Here is a 16,901-nt window from a genome sequence, read left to right on the forward strand (position 1 = left end):
TTTTTTTTTTTCCATGTTTCACATTTAATAAGATTCTTCCACTTTAATGCATAAAACCCTTTGAAATCATTGTCAACCAGGAAAATTCATGTTAGAAAAAATTGGAATGAGAGCTAATATTCTATATTCAGAACATTTGAGAAGGCATTTTTGACTATTACAAAAGTTTATTTTACAAAAAGTCTAATATGAAAATGTATATGACCTAATTTTTACATCATAGTAAAACAGGCCCTATGGAGAGAGGACATGGGTTTCTCTGCTGAACAGCCATTATTTATACTCGTTCCAAGGCTTCTAACATGATGATACTATTTCCTCGTATTACCACCATTCCAATATTGTTCTGTTGCCCACTAGTCGCCATCTCCACACATTCATCTATCACAAGGTTCATAAAGGGATCAAATCCCCGCAACATTCCTTGGACATGTCTGCCACCATTTAATTTCAATGATAACTTCTTGTCCATAAATTTTTTCAACTCGGGAGGGTGAGCTTTGCTCATCGAGTCATTGTTTTAAATAATGTGAACACCTCCTTAACAGTAAGCAAAATCAAACTGCCTGAGGCTGCAAAAGAGGCAGCCATCAAGACAATTAGGGTTTCTAATTTATAAGCAGGGAGCCATTTCTACTAAATGGATGAATGGTAGGCAGTAAATACTTTTCCACGATGCCAGATGCTTTCCGATGATGATAGGCCACTGTTCATCCTAATTACTTTCCAGTGTGCTACTAGCAACAATTCATCAACAAGCATTTATCAAATATTAATAGCATGCCCAACCCTGGGATTTGTAGACATCGTGGAGGATACAAAAGGAATATGACATTTCACAAGACACGTTCAGTCTAGTGTGGGTAGCAAGTGTATGTACCCAAATGTACGAGGTTGGGCAGAATTGGCGAATGCAGTGGTTCTAGATCTTTGTTCTGACTCCGCAGGGTTCACATGGGCTACAGGTCCCCGTCAGGAAGATTCTGTTATGCACAGTGGTCCTCACTAAGCATCTGGAAAGAATGGGGGAGAAGAGGGCTCCCTGCAGTCATAATTATAACGATAATTTACTGTTTACTAAGGGCCAGCAACTGTGATAAGGAGATTCCAGGCACATCTCAGCTGATCCTTACAACAACTGTATGAAATATGTATTATTTCCTCTATTTTACAAGTGAGGAGATCAAGATTAGATAGGCTGAGTAACTTGTTCATGGTGACACAGCAAAGGACTGGGATCAAGAGTCGATGGATGTCTGAGCCTGTGCTTTTCACCGCAGCCCAATAGTGCCCCCATCAACTTCTTAGTATCTCCTTAGGGGAGCAAGCTGCCTCTCCCAAAACCTCCCAGTAAAGAGTCTCTAGACCGGAAAATTACGGGAACTCAGCATGGAAAGATCATGTTGAAGTGTGAGCGTTTTTTCATAAGGAGGCTCCATAGATTATTCTTGAAGGGATCTGCATTTTTTCTGGCAGAGGGAGAGGGAGATTCAAGGAGAGGGTGTGAAGAAAAGACCAAAGATCAATATGACCGAAGTCCTGCTCCTCATCCTTGGGAGCTCCATGTGCTGCCCTTACTGTGCCAAGAAGCCATCGGTGACCCCGTTAGTCAGATGTAAGCTGTAGAACCTTGCCCTCCAGGTGCATGCGAGGCCCCTGCCTCTGCAACTTTCCACCTGCAGAGCTCGTGGTGGGGCCAGATACCAGCAACCAAGAGAATGTCAAGGGGCTCTCAACACCCTGCTGCTGGGCCAGAGTCTCCCTGCGGATCTGCGAAGGTTTCTGCTGGAGGGAAAGGGCTGGGGTTGGAGAAACTTATACTGTGTTCTCGCCTTACTTTGCAAGCCAGCCACAAAGGGCTCTGCCCTGTGCTTGGGTCAGAAACATCAAGCGGGTGGCTAAGATCTGTGGAAAAAATTCACCTGAAATATCAAACGCAGGTGTAACCAGAATATTCAAATTCTATTAAAAGAAAAATATCCATAGGTGGCCTGAGCACAGTGTCCTGTGTCTCCTTTGGTCACTGCCTTTTCCATCTGAAGCTGGTTACTCTGGATCTTTCAAGATTGAATATTCCCGCCTAAAGTATTAATATATGGAGATAGCACCAGAAACACTTTGATGTATACATTTGTGTATGTGCATGTGCGTGTGTGTGTGTGTGTAGTATCTATATACTATTGAGTATACAGATATAAAACTGTAATAATATATTACCATTTATACATAATAATTATGTATTAATTATGTAATAATTTAATTATATTTGTATGATAGATTATTATATACTTAACTAGCTATGTATATATAGTTATGTAATAACCATAATTATATATAATAAATATAATATACAACTACATGTGATTATACATAACATATTATTATACTAATAGTTATATTAATATGACTAATAATGTATATAATAATCTATCATACAAATATATTATTACATAATATATAATTATTTTTATGTATAAACAGTGATATATTATTACTCACATATACTCAATATGTATACTATAGTATACACACTATTATAATATTAATAGTAGAGTGTATATGATATATAGTATAGCATATATATATAGGATATATAGTATCTATAGTTACATTGGCACCAGCACCCAGTTGGTCTCCCACTTCCTTACTCTTGCCGGAAGACTCTTTTCCAAGTCATGTTTCCCTTTGATTTCCTTGACAGAAATGCTCCTTAGTAAGCGTAACAAGTTGCAAAAATTGAACCTATATCACAACTTAGAAATACAGAAAAAGTATAATTAAAATTTTTTTTCTTGTAACTTATCTGGCCTTCCTCCTAAGTCCCCTACCTACTAGTTAGAAAAAAAACAAAAACAAAAACATTTCACTAAACGTCCAATCACACTGCTATAAAGAAATGCCTGCGACTGGGTAATTTATAAAGAAAAGAGGTTTAATTGACTCACAGTTCTGCCGGCTAATTTTTGTATTTTTAGTACAGACGGGGTGTTCACTATTTTGGCCAGGTTGGTCTCGAACTCCTGACCTCAGGTGATCTGCCCGCCTTGGCCTCCTAAAGTGCTGGGATTACAGGCGTGGGGCCTCTTGTAGTGTCCTCTCATCGTGCATTATCTGCAGGAGAGGTTCCACTTGTTCTTGACCTGAGGCGGTAGTGGAGTTCCAGCCACGGCGCGGTTGCCGAGCAGTCTCCTGACCAGCAGGTGGTGCTGTGGCGCAGCGGCAGAGAGCACCGCGGGCAGGTTCTGTTGAACGTCTGCTGCTGCCTCACGTTTGTGGGTGACAGAGGCAGAGGAGCTTCAACCTGAAAGCCCTGGACTTCATTGCCACATACGGAGTGGGATGCCCATTTCCTGAAGATTAACTTTCACAGGGAAAAAGCTACTGCAGCCGGATCAGGACTCGGCCAGCAACTCAGATGAGCTTCTGTGTGGTGGATGTGTAAGTGTCCAGATCAACTTCTGCTCTGCGGGCAGCCCTCACCCACCCAGCCCAGGCAGCGCATCTGGATGGGAAATGTGCCCCTTGCTCTCCCTCTCTTTCTCCTTGTCCTTTTCCAGAACATGGACATGATGATTGGAGCTCTGGCATTCTTAGAATATGAGGCCACCTTGAGTATTGAAACCATGAACTGAGTAGGGTGAAATTCAGACAGAGAAAAAGAGCCTGGAGCCTGGGAAATTGATTATTATGGAGTCAATGTACCAACTTTACACCAACTGCTTCCAGATTTCTTTTATATAAAAGAAGAGAAACCGGCCGGGCACGGTGGCTCACGCCTGAAATCCCAGCACTTTGGGAGGCCGAGGCTGGTGGATCAGCTGAGGTCGGGAGTTTGAGACCAGCCTGGCCAACATGGTGAACCCCATCTCTACTAAAAATACAAAATTAGCCGGGCATGGGGGCGTGTGCCTGTAATCCCAGCTACTCTGGAGGCTGAGGCAGGAGAATGGCTTGAACCCTGGAGGTGGAGGTTGCAATGAGCCGAGATCACTCCATTGCACTCCAGACTGGATAACAAGGGTGAAAGTCCGTCTCAAAACAAAACAAAATGAAATACCACCATCTTGTTTATGTCAGTCATTTGGGTGTTATTTGTAGCCAAATATATTTCTTTTCTTTTTTTTTTTTTTTGAGACGGAGTCTCACTCTGTCACCCAGGCTGGAGTGCAGTGGCCAGAACTCAGCTCACTGCAAGCTCCGCCTCCCGGGTTCATGCCATTCTCCTGCCTCAGCCTCCCAAGTAGCTGGGACTACAGGTGCCGCCACCTCGCCCGGCTAGTTTTTTGTATTTTAGTAGAGATGGGGTTTCACCGTGTTAGCCAGGATGGTCTCGATCTCCTGACCTTGTGATCCGCCCGTCTCGGCCTCCCAAAGTGCTGGGATTACAGGCTTGAGCCACCGCGCCCGGCCTAGCCAAATATATTTCTAACTGATACATGTAGCCTGATACGGTTTGGATCTGTGTCCCAACCCAAATCTCATATAGAAATGTAATCCCCATGCTGAAGATGGGGCCTGGTAGGAGGTGATTGGATCATGGGGGTGGTTTCTCATGGTTTAATGTCATTTCCCCTTGGTGCTGTTGTCACAATAGTGAGTTCTTGTGAGATCTGGTTGTTTAAAAGTGTGTGGCCTTCCTCCCAACTTGGTCCTGCTCCTTCCATGTAAGATGCCTGTTCTCACTTTGGCTTCCACCATGTCTAAAAGCTCCCTGAAACCTCAAAGCAGATGTCACCAGCTTCCTGTGCAACCTGCAGAACTGTGAGTCAATTAAACCTCTTTTCTTTATAAATTACCCAGTCTCAGGTATTTCTTTATAGCAGTGTGAGAATGGACTAGTACATAGCCTAATATGACTTGCCACACAAAAACTTTCTGTGAACAGAATCTTAAAGAAAGAACTTCAGTAAGAAAAGAAATAAAACCAGAATGCTGATATGAGAGGTGTGGGAAAGCGAATATTTTGGTAAAGTTTATTGTATTCCAAGAAAACAAGATCTAAAAAAGGAGAAAGTGAACTGAGACAACCAGGGATTAATTTTAGATGTTGTAAAATGGTGAGGATGGAGGTATAATGTAGAAGTGATTGAAGGGAGGTGAGACTGAGCTAGTGCACTTATTTTATTTGGGGAACAACACAGGTACCATAAGTTAAAGGATTGATGGAAAATTAAACCTATATATATAGGAACAGCTCCAGTCTGCAGCTCCCAGTGAGATCAACGCAGAAAGTGGGTGATTTCTGCATTTCCAACTGAGATACCTGGCTCATCTCATTGGGACTGGCTAGACAGTGGGTGCAGCCCGCGGAGGGTGAGCTGAAGCGGGGCGGGGCGTCACCCCACCAGGGAAGCACAAGGCATCAAGGAACTCCCTCCTCTAGCCAAGGGAAGCTGTGAGGGACTGTGACATGAAGAACGGTGCACTCTGGCCCAGATACTATGCTTTTCCCATGGTCTTCGCAATCCACAGACCAGGAGGTTCCTTTGGGTGCCTATGCTACCAGGGCGCTGGGTTTCAAGCACAAAACTGGGCAGCTGTTTGGGCAGACACCGAGCTAGCTGCAGGAGTTTTTTCTTTTTATTTTCATAACTCAGTGGCACCTGGAGTGCCAGTGAGACAGAACCATTCAATCCCCTGGGAAGGGGGCTGAAGCCAGGGGCCAAGTGGTCTAGCTCAGTGGATCCCACCCCCGTGGAACCCAGCAAGCTAAGTTTCACTGGCTTGAAATTCTCTCTGCCAGCACAGCAGTCTGCAGTCAATCTGGGACACTTGAGCTTGGTCAGGGGAGGGGCATCTGCAATTACTGAGGCTTGAGTAGGTGGTTTCCCCCTCACAATGTAAACAAAACCAGGCCTCCACAGCTCAGCAAGGCCACTGCAGCCAGACTGCCTCTTTAGATTCCTCCTCTCTGGGCAGGGCATCTCTGAAAAAAAGGCAGCAGCCCCAGTCAGGGACTTATAGATAAAATCCCCATCTCCCTGGGACAGAGCGCTTGGGGGAAGGGGCAGCTGTGGGCACAGCTTCAGCAAACTTATACGTCCCTGCCTGACAGCTCTGAAGAGAGCAGTGGATCTGCCAACACAGCATTCGAGCTCTGCTAAGGGTCAGACTGCCTCCTCAAGTGGGTTCTTAACCCCTGTGTCTCCTGACTGGGAGACACCTCCCAGCAGGGGCTGACAGACTCCTCATTCAGGAGAGCTCTGGCTGGCATCTGGTGGGTGCCCTTCCAGGACGAAGCTTCCAGAGGAAGGAACAGGCAGCAATCTTTGCTGTTCCGCAGCCTCTGCTGGTGATACCCAGGCAAACAGGCTCTGGAGTGGACCTCCAACNTCTCCCTGGGACAGAGCGCTTGGGGAAGGGGCAGCTGTGGGCACAGCTTCAGCAAACTTATACGTCCCTGCCTGACAGCTCTGAAGAGAGCAGTGGATCTGCCAACACAGCATTCGAGCTCTGCTAAGGGTCAGACTGCCTCCTCAAGTGGGTTCTTAACCCCTGTGTCTCCTGACTGGGAGACACCTCCCAGCAGGGGCTGACAGACTCCTCATTCAGGAGAGCTCTGGCTGGCATCTGGTGGGTGCCCTTCCAGGACGAAGCTTCCAGAGGAAGGAACAGGCAGCAATCTTTGCTGTTCCGCAGCCTCTGCTGGTGATACCCAGGCAAACAGGCTCTGGAGTGGACCTCCAACAAACTCCAGCAGACCTGCAGCAGAGGGGCCTGAGTGTTAGAAGGAAAACTAACAAACAGAAAGGAAGAGCATTAACATCAACTAAAAGGATGTCCACTCAGAAACCCTGTCTGAAGGTCATCAACATCAAAGACCAAATGTGGATAAATCCACGAAGATGGGGAGAAACCAGCACAAAAAGTCTGACAATTCCAAAAACCAGAACACCTCTTCTCCTCCAAAGGATCACAACTTCTTGCCAGCAAGGGAACAAAACTGGACAGAGATTGAGTTTGATGAATTGACAGAAGTAGGCTTCAGAAGGTGGGTAATAACGAACTCCTCTTAGCTAAAGAAGCATGTTCTAATCCAATGCAAGGAAGCTAAGAACCTTGAAAAAAGGTTAGAGGAAAAACAAACAAACAAAATAAAAGGTTAGAGGAATTCCTAACTAGAAAGTAGTTTAGAGAAGAACATAAATGACCTGATGGAGCTGAAAAACACAGCATTGAGAACTTTGTGAAGCATACACAAGTATCAGTAGATGAATCAACCCAGCAGAAGAAAGGATATCAGAGATTGAAGACCAACTTAATGAAATAAAGCATGAAGACAAGATTAGAGAAAAAAGAATGAAAAAGAATGCATAAAGCTCCAAGAATTGTGGGACTATGTGAAAAGACCAAGCCTACATTTGATTGGTGTACCTGAAAGTGATAGGGAGAATGGAACCAGTTTGCAAAACACTCTTCAGGATATTTTCCGGGAGAACTTCCCCAATCTAGCAAGACAGGCCAACATTCAAATTCAGGAAATACAGAGAACAACACAAAGATACTCCTCGAGAAGAGCAACCCCAAGACACATAATTGTCAGATTTGCCAAGTTTGAAATGAAGGAAAAGTGTTAAGGGCAGCCAGAGAGAAAGGTTGAGTTACCCACAAAGGGAAGCCCATCAGACTAACAGTGGATCTCTCTGCAGAAACCCTACAGGCCAGAAGAGAGTAGGGGCCAATATTCAATATTCTTAAAAGAATTTTCAACCCAGAATTTCATATCCAGCCAAACTAAGCTTCGTAAGTGAAGGAGAAATAAAATCTTTTACGAACAAGCAAATGCTGACAGATTTTATCACCACCAGGCCTGCCTTACAAGGCCTCCTGAAGGAAGCACTAAACAGGGAAAGGAACAACCAGAAGCAGCCACTGCAAAAATATACCAAATTGTAAAGCCCATAGACACTATGAAGAAATTGCATCAACTAACGAGCAAAATAACCAGCTAGCATCATAATAACAGGACCAAATTCACACATAACAATATTAACCTTAAATATAAATAGGCTAAATGCCCCAGTTAAAAGACATTAACTGGAAAATTGGAAAAAGAGTCAAAATCCATCAGTATGCTGTATTCAGGAGACCCATCTCATGTGCAAAGGCATACATAGGCTCAAAATAAAGGGATAGAGGAATATTTACCAAGCAAATGGAAAGCAAAAAAAAGCAGGGGTTGCAACCCTGGTCTCTGATAAAACAGACTTTAAACCAACAAAGATCAAAAGAGACAAGGAGGGGCATTACATAATGGTAAAGGAATCAATGCAACAAGAAGAGCTAACTATCCTAAATATGTATGTACCCAATACAGGAGCACCCAGATTCATAAAGCAAGTTCTTAGACACCTAAAAAGAGACTTAAACTCCCACACAAAATAGTGGGAGACTTTAACCCCTCACGTCAGTATTGGACAGATCAACAAGGCAGAAGGTTAACAAGGTTATTCAGGACTTGAACTCAGCTCTGCACCAAGTGCACCTAATAAACATCTACAGAACCCTCCACCCCAAATCAACAGAATATACATTCTTCTCAGCACCACATTGCACTTATTCTAAAATTGACCACATAGTTGGAAGTAAAACACTCCTCAGCAAATGCGAAAGAACAGAAACCATAACAAACAGTCTCTCAGACCACAGTGCAATCAAATTAGAACTCAGGATTAAGAAACTCACTCAAAACTGCACAACTACGTGGAAACTGAACAACCTGCTCCTGAATAACTATTGGGTAAATAATGAAATTAAGGCAGAAAATAATAAGTATTTGTGCAGGGAGTGCACTGTTTTCCAGGTAGTCTGTCACAGCTTCCTTGGCTAGGAAAGGGAAATCCCCTGACCCCTTGCACTTCCCAGGTGAGACGACACCCTGCCCTGCTTCAGCTCAACCTCTGTGGGCTGCACCCACTGTCCAACCAGTCCCAGTGAGATGAACCAGGTACCTCAGTTGGAAATGCAGAAATCACCGGTCTTTTGCATCAATCATGCTGGGAGCTGCAGACCAGAGCTGTTCCTATTTGGCCATTTTGGAACACTCCCTGTGGGTTGACTTTTTATGCTGCTGTTTCTTTTGCTGTGCAAAAGCTCTTTAGTTTAATGAAGTCCCAATGATTTATCTTTGTTTTCACTGCATTTGCTTTTGAGTTCTTGGTCATAACGTCCTTGCCTAAGCCATTGTCTAGAAGGGTTTCTCCAATGTTATCTTCTCAAATTTCTATAGTTCAGGTCTTGGATTTAAGTCCTTAATTCATCTTGAGTTGATTTTTGTATAAGGTGAGAAATGAGAATCCAGTTTCATTCTCCTACATGTGGCTAGCCAATTATCCCAGCACTATTTGTTGACTAGGGTGTCCTTTTTGCATTTTATGGTTTTTTTTTTTCTTTGTCAAAGATCAGTTGGCTGTAAGTATTTGGGTTTATTTCTGCATTGTCTATTGTGTTCTATTAGTCTATGTGCCTATTTTCATACCAGTACCATGCTGTTTTGGTGACTATGGCCTTATAGTACAGTTTGAAATCAGGTAATGTGATGGCTCCAGATTTGCTATTATTTTTTTTTTTTGAGATGGAGTCTTGCTCTGTCACCCAGGCTGGAGTGCAGTGGTGTGATCTCAGCTCACTGCAAGCTCCGCCTCCCAGGTTCATGCCATTCTCCTGACTCAGCCTCCCTAGTAGCTGTTCTTTTTGCTTAGTCTTGCTGTGGTTATCAGGGCTCTTTCTTGGTTCCATATTAATTTTAATATTGTTTTTTCTAATTCTGTGAAGAATGATGGTGGTATTTTGATGAGAATTGCATTGAATTTGTAGATAACTTTTGGCAGTGCGGTCATTTTCTTAATGTTGATTCTACCTATCCACGAGCATGGGATATGTTTCCATTTGTTTGGTGTTATCTGTGTTTTCTTTTTTTTTTTTTTTTTTTGAGACGGAGTCTTGCTCTGTCGCCCAGGCTGGAGTGCAGTGGCCGGATCTCAGCTCACTGCAAGCTCCGCCCCCCGGGTTTACGCCATTCTCCTGCCTCAGCCTCCCAAGTAGCTGGGACTACAGGCACCCGCCACCTCGCCCGGCTAGTTTTTTGTATTTTTTAGTAGAGACGGGGTTTCACCGTGTTAGCNACAAGAAGAGCTAACTATCCTAAATATGTATGTACCCAATACAGGAGCACCCAGATTCATAAAGCAAGTTCTTAGACACCTAAAAAGAGACTTAAACTCCCACACAAAAATAGTGGGAGACTTTAACCCCTCACGTCAGTATTGGACAGATCAACAAGGCAGAAGGTTAACAAGGTTATTCAGGACTTGAACTCAGCTCTGCACCAAGTGCACCTAATAAACATCTACAGAACCCTCCACCCCAAATCAACAGAATATACATTCTTCTCAGCACCACATTGCACTTATTCTAAAATTGACCACATAGTTGGAAGTAAAACACTCCTCAGCAAATGCGAAAGAACAGAAACCATAACAAACAGTCTCTCAGACCACAGTGCAATCAAATTAGAACTCAGGATTAAGAAACTCACTCAAAACTGCACAACTACGTGGAAACTGAACAACCTGCTCCTGAATAACTATTGGGTAAATAATGAAATTAAGGCAGAAAATAATAAGTATTTGTGCAGGGAGTGCACTGTTTTCCAGGTAGTCTGTCACAGCTTCCTTGGCTAGGAAAGGGAAATCCCCTGACCCCTTGCACTTCCCAGGTGAGACGACACCCTGCCCTGCTTCAGCTCAACCTCTGTGGGCTGCACCCACTGTCCAACCAGTCCCAGTGAGATGAACCAGGTACCTCAGTTGGAAATGCAGAAATCACCGGTCTTTTGCATCAATCATGCTGGGAGCTGCAGACCAGAGCTGTTCCTATTTGGCCATTTTGGAACACTCCCTGTGGGTTGACTTTTATGCTGCTGTTTCTTTTGCTGTGCAAAAGCTCTTTAGTTTAATGAAGTCCCAATGATTTATCTTTGTTTTCACTGCATTTGCTTTTGAGTTCTTGGTCATAACGTCCTTGCCTAAGCCATTGTCTAGAAGGGTTTCTCCAATGTTATCTTCTCAAATTTCTATAGTTCAGGTCTTGGATTTAAGTCCTTAATTCATCTTGAGTTGATTTTGTATAAGGTGAGAAATGAGAATCCAGTTTCATTCTCCTACATGTGGCTAGCCAATTATCCCAGCACTATTTGTTGACTAGGGTGTCCTTTTGCATTTTATGGTTTTTTTTTTTCTTTGTCAAAGATCAGTTGGCTGTAAGTATTTGGGTTTATTTCTGCATTGTCTATTGTGTTCTATTAGTCTATGTGCCTATTTTCATACCAGTACCATGCTGTTTTGGTGACTATGGCCTTATAGTACAGTTTGAAATCAGGTAATGTGATGGCTCCAGATTTGCTATTATTTTTTTTTTTGAGATGGAGTCTTGCTCTGTCACCCAGGCTGGAGTGCAGTGGTGTGATCTCAGCTCACTGCAAGCTCCGCCTCCCAGGTTCATGCCATTCTCCTGACTCAGCCTCCCTAGTAGCTGTTCTTTTGCTTAGTCTTGCTGTGGTTATCAGGGCTCTTTCTTGGTTCCATATTAATTTTAATATTGTTTTTTCTAATTCTGTGAAGAATGATGGTGGTATTTTGATGAGAATTGCATTGAATTTGTAGATAACTTTTGGCAGTGCGGTCATTTTCTTAATGTTGATTCTACCTATCCACGAGCATGGGATATGTTTCCATTTGTTTGGTGTTATCTGTGTTTTCTTTTTTTTTTTTTTTTTGAGACGGAGTCTTGCTCTGTCGCCCAGGCTGGAGTGCAGTGGCCGGATCTCAGCTCACTGCAAGCTCCGCCCCCCGGGTTTACGCCATTCTCCTGCCTCAGCCTCCCAAGTAGCTGGGACTACAGGCACCCGCCACCTCGCCCGGCTAGTTTTTTGTATTTTTTAGTAGAGACGGGGTTTCACCATATTAGCGAGGATGGTCTCGATCTCCTGACCTTGTGATCCGCCCGTCTCGGCCTCCCAAAGTGCTGGGATTACAGGCTTGAGCCACCGCGCCTGGCCTATCTGTGCTTTCATTCAGCAGTGTTTTGAAGTTTTGCTTGCAGAGGTCTTTCACCTCCTTGGTTAGCTATATTCCTTGTATTTTATTTTATTTTTTGCAGCTATTGTAAATGGAATTGAGTTCTCAACTTGATTCCCAGCGTCGTCAATGGTGTATAGAAAAGCTGCTGATTTGTGTACATTAATTTTGTATCTGGAAGCTTTGCTGAATCTTTTTATTAGTTCTATGAACTTTCTGGAAGAATCTTCAGGGTTTTGTAGGTAAACAATCATATCATTAGCAAACAGTGACAATTTAACTTCCTGTTTACCCGTTTGGATGCCCTTTATTTCTTTCTCTTGTCTGATTTCTCTGACTAAGATTTCCAGTACCATGTTGAAGGGGAGTGGTGAGAGTGGGCATCCTTGTTTTGTTCCAGTTCTCAGAGGGAATGCTTTAAAAATTTCCCCATTCAGTATCATGTTGGCTGTGGTTTTGTCATAGATGGCTTTTATTATATTAAAGTATGTCCCTTGTATGCCAATTTTGCTGAGAGTTTTATTCATTAAAAGATGTTGGATTTTGTCAGATGATTTTTCTGCATCTATTGAGATGATCATGTGATTTTTGTTTTAATTCTGTTTATGTAGTTTATCACATTTATTGACTTGTGTATGTTAAACCATCCCTGCATCCCTGATATGAAACCCACTTGATCATGTTGAATTACCTTTTAGACATGTTGTTCAATTCAGTTAGCTAGTATTTTGTTGAGGATTTTAGAATTTATGTTCATCAGGGGTATTTGTCTGTAGTTTTCTTTTTCTGTTTTGTCCTTTACTGGTTTTGGTGTTAGGGTGATACTGGCTTCATAGGATAATTTAGGGTGGTTTCCTTCTTTATCTTGTGGAATAGTGTCAATAGAATTGGTACCAATTCTTTGAATATCTGGTAGAATTCTGCAGTGAATCCATCTGGTTTTGGACTTTTTTTGTGGGTAAATTTAAAATTATTATTTCAATCTCACTGCTTGTTATTGGTCTGTTCAGGGTATCTCATTCTTTCTGATTTAAACTAGGAGGCTTCCATCTTTTCGGGAATTTGTCCATCTCTTCTAGGTTTTCTAGTTTATGTGTGTAAAGCTGTTCATAGTAGCCTTGAATGATCTTTTGTATTTCTGGGGTATCAGTTGTAATCTCTCCTGTTTCGTTTCTTATTAAGCTTATCTGGATTTTCTCTCTTCTTTTCTTGGTTAATCTTGCTAATGGTCTATCAATTTTATTTATCTTTTCAAATAACCAGCTTGTTGTTTCATTTATCTTTTACATGTTTTTTGTTTCAATCTCATTTAGATCTGCTCTGATCTTTGTTATTTCCTTTCTTCTGCTGGATTTGGGTTTGGTTTATTATTTTTTCTCTAGTTCCTTGCGATGTGACCTTAGATTGTCTGTTGGTGGTCTTTCAGACTTTTGATGTAGGCATTTATGGCTATGAACTTTCCTCTCAGAACCGCCTTTGTTGTATCTCAGAGGTTTTGATAGGTTGTGTTACTGTTGTCATTCAGTTTGAAGAATATTTACATTTCCATCTTGGTTTCATTTTTGACCCAATGATCATTTAGGAGCAAGTTATTTAATTTGCATGTATTTGCATGATTTCAAAGGTTCCTTTGGAGTTAATTTCCAATTTTATTTCACTGTGGCCTGAGAGAGTTCTTGGTATGGTTTTAATTTTTCTTAAATTTATTGAGGCTCGTTTTGTGGCCTGTCATATGGTCTGTCTTGGAGAAAGTTCCATGCACTGTCGAATAGAATGTATATTCTGCAGTTGTTGAATGGAATGTTCTGTAAATATCTGTTAAGTCAGTTTTTTCCAGGGTGTGGTTTAAATCTACCATTTCTTTGTTGTCTTTCTGTCTTGATGAACTGTCTAGTGCTGTCAGTGGAGTATTGAAGTCACCCAGTATTATTGTGTTGCTGTCTATCTCATTTCTTAGGTCTATTAGTAATTGTTTTATAAATGTGGAAACTACAGTGTTAGGTGCATGCATGTTTAGGATTGTGATATTTTTCTGTTAGACAAGGCCTTTTCCATTATATAATGTCCCTCTTTGTCTTTTTTCACTGCTTGTTTTGTTTGATATAAGAATAGCTACTTCTGCTTGCTTTTGGTGTCTATTTGCCTGAAATATCTTTTTTCATCCATTTACCTTAAGTTCATGGGAGTCCTTATATATTAGGTGAGACTCTTGAAGGCAGCAGATAGTTGGTTGGTGAATTCTTATCTATTCTGCACTTCTGTAACTTTTAAGTGAATCATTTAGGCCATTTACATTCAATGTTAGTATTGAGATGTGAGGTATCATTTCTTTCATCATGCTATTTGTTGCCTGTATTTCTTGATTTTTTGTTTTTGTTTTTTAAAGTGTATTTTTGTTTGTTTTACAGGTCCTATGAGAAGTATGCTTTAAAGAGATTCTGTTTTGATATGTTTCCAGGATTTGTTTCAAGATTTAGAGCTCCTTTTAGCAGTTCTTGTAGTGGTAGCTTGGTAATGACAAATTCTCTCAGCATTTGTTTGTCTGAAAAAGACTGTATCTTTCCTTCAAATATGAAGCTTAGTTTCACTGCATACAAAATTCTTGCCTCACAATTGTTTTGTTTGAGAAGGCTGAAGATAGGCCCCCAATCCTTTCTAATTTGTAGGATTTATGCTGAGAAATCTGCCATTAATCTGATAGGTTTTCTTTTATAGGTTACCTGGTGCTTTTGCCTCAGAGCACTTAAAATTTGTTCCTTTGTCTTAACTTTAGATAACCTTTAGATGACAATATTCCTAGGCAATATATTTTTGTGATGAATTTCCCAGGTGTTCTATGTGCTTCTTGGATTTGGATGTCTAGGTCTCTAGCAAGTTGGAGGAAGTTTTTCTCAATTATTCTCCCAAATATGTTTTCCAAACTTAGATTTCTCTTCTTCCTCAGGAATGCCAATTATTCTTAGGTTTAATTGTTTAACATAATTCCAGTGTTCTTAAAGGTTGTGTCTGTATTTTCTTATTCCTTTTTTTTTGCTTTTGTTGGATTAGATTATTTCAAAGACCTTGTCTTCGAGCTCTGAATTTCTTTCTTCTGCTTGTTTGATTCTATTGCTGAGACTTTTCAGAGCATTTTACATTTCTATAAGTGTGTCCATTGTTTCCTGAAGTTTTGTTTTTTTTATTTATGGTACCTATTTCCTTGAATATTTCTCCCTTCACTTCTTATATTATTTTTTGGATTTCCTTACATTGGGTTTTGGCTTTTTCTGGTGCCTCCCCGATTAGCATAATAACTAACCTTCTGAAATCTATTTCAAGTAAATCAGGGATTTCTTTTTGGTTTGGGTGCATTGCTGATGAGCTAGAAGGTGATAAATAATCTTGTTTTGTCATATTACCAGAGCTGGTTTCCTGGTTTCTTCTCATTTGGGTAGGCTGTGTCAGAGGGAAGGTCTAGGGCTGAAGGCTGTTGCTCAGATTCTTTTGTCCCATGGGGTGTTCCTTGATGTAGTACTCTCCCCTTTTCCTATGAGTGTGGCTTCCTGAGAGCTGAACTGTAGTGATTGTTATCTCTCTTCTGGATTTAGCCACCAAGCAAGTCTACCAGGCTCTGGGCTGGTACTGGGGGTTGTCTGCAGAGAGTCCTGTGATATGAATCATCTGTGGTTCTCTCAGCTGTGGATACCAGCACCTGTTCTGGTGAAGGTGGCAGCGGGGTGAAATGGACTATGTGAGGGTTCTTAGCTTTGTTGATTTAATGCACTACTTTTGTGCTGGTTGACCTGCCAGGAGGTGGTGCTTTCCAGAGAGTATCAGCTGTGGTGGTGTGGGGAGGAGCAGGTGGTGGGCAGGGCCCTAGAACTCCCAAGAGTATATGCCCTTTGTCTTCAGGTACCAGGGTGAGAAGGGAAGGACCATTGTGTCGATGCAAGGCTAGACATGTCTGAGCTCAGACTCTCCTTCGGCAGGTCTTGCTGCAGCTGCTGTGGGGGATGGGGGTGAACTTTCCAGGTCAATGGAGTTATGTTCCTAGGAGGATTATGACTATCTCTGCTGTGTCATGCAGGTTGCCAGGGAAGTGGGGGAAAGTTGGCAATCACAAGTTCCATGACTTTCCTTCTTCCCCCACCTGTGGACTCTGCATACCAGATTCAGGCCCTCCCCAGAGTTCTGGCCAGGAGGTTTCTTGATTAGCTCAAATTGTTATCAAGTTCAGTGTCCCGACCTGCAGGACAGTCGAACGGGCCCTGGAAGGGGGAGTGGGAATGGAGGAGACAAGAAAACACGAGAAATGGAAACAAGACAGTATCCTGATCAAGTCTTGTTTAATGGCGGCAGTGCAATGCCTTATATAGGCTGGCAGGAAAGAGGAAGGGCTCAGAGCAGGCGGGGAGGAGAATAATGAGAGACGTCACCAGGCGCATGCTCGGTAGACTTAGTCTTTCCCGGGCATGGGAGGTTATCTACGCGCGGGCGGGAAAGGTTCGCGCGCGCGGGTAAAGTTGATGATGAAGAACCAGGAAGTGCGCCATCTTGTCTCCACAATGCGGAGCTTAAGCAACAGAGGCCACGGCAATTTCCGGGCCTCACGGCTCCGGACAGGTCCTCCTTTTTTATATTATTAGTGACTAGAAGATAGTCCCTCGGGAACTGCGCCTGCCTTAGGTTGGAGTGACACATCTCTTCACTGGTACCCGTCATGGGATTAGGCAGTAGCTATGACGGCCCTCCTGTCTTAGGTTAGTGAGAGATGACACTCTCTTACCCGTCATTGGCTGTCCAGTTCAGCGCACAGGGAAGGTGGTTTACGGCAAGCATTTAAGT

General features: G+C 42.5%; 1 protein-coding gene and 1 pseudogene across 2 annotated transcripts in view; one reads left to right on the forward strand and one right to left on the reverse strand.

Moving 5' to 3' along the window:
- Window positions 1-11: 11 nt before the first annotated feature.
- LOC108533643 (small nuclear ribonucleoprotein G pseudogene) lies at window positions 12-508 on the reverse strand (annotated as a pseudogene). Its single transcript, XR_001886779.1, has one exon. The product of XR_001886779.1 is annotated as a small nuclear ribonucleoprotein G pseudogene (transcript).
- Window positions 509-3,235: 2,727 nt separating this feature from the next.
- The window catches only part of LOC108533644 (secretoglobin family 1D member 4), a 37,393-nt gene continuing 23,727 nt past the window's right edge, over window positions 3,236-16,901 (forward strand). Inside the window, exon 1 of the transcript XR_001886780.1 lies at window positions 3,236-3,438. The gene's annotated coding sequence lies outside the window, so the exon portion shown is untranslated. The remainder of the gene's footprint in view (window positions 3,439-16,901) is intronic.

This window comes from Rhinopithecus bieti, unplaced genomic scaffold (assembly GCF_001698545.2).
Source record: "Rhinopithecus bieti isolate Rb0 unplaced genomic scaffold, ASM169854v2 scaffold_11488, whole genome shotgun sequence".
Classification (NCBI taxonomy): domain Eukaryota; kingdom Metazoa; phylum Chordata; class Mammalia; order Primates; family Cercopithecidae; genus Rhinopithecus; species Rhinopithecus bieti.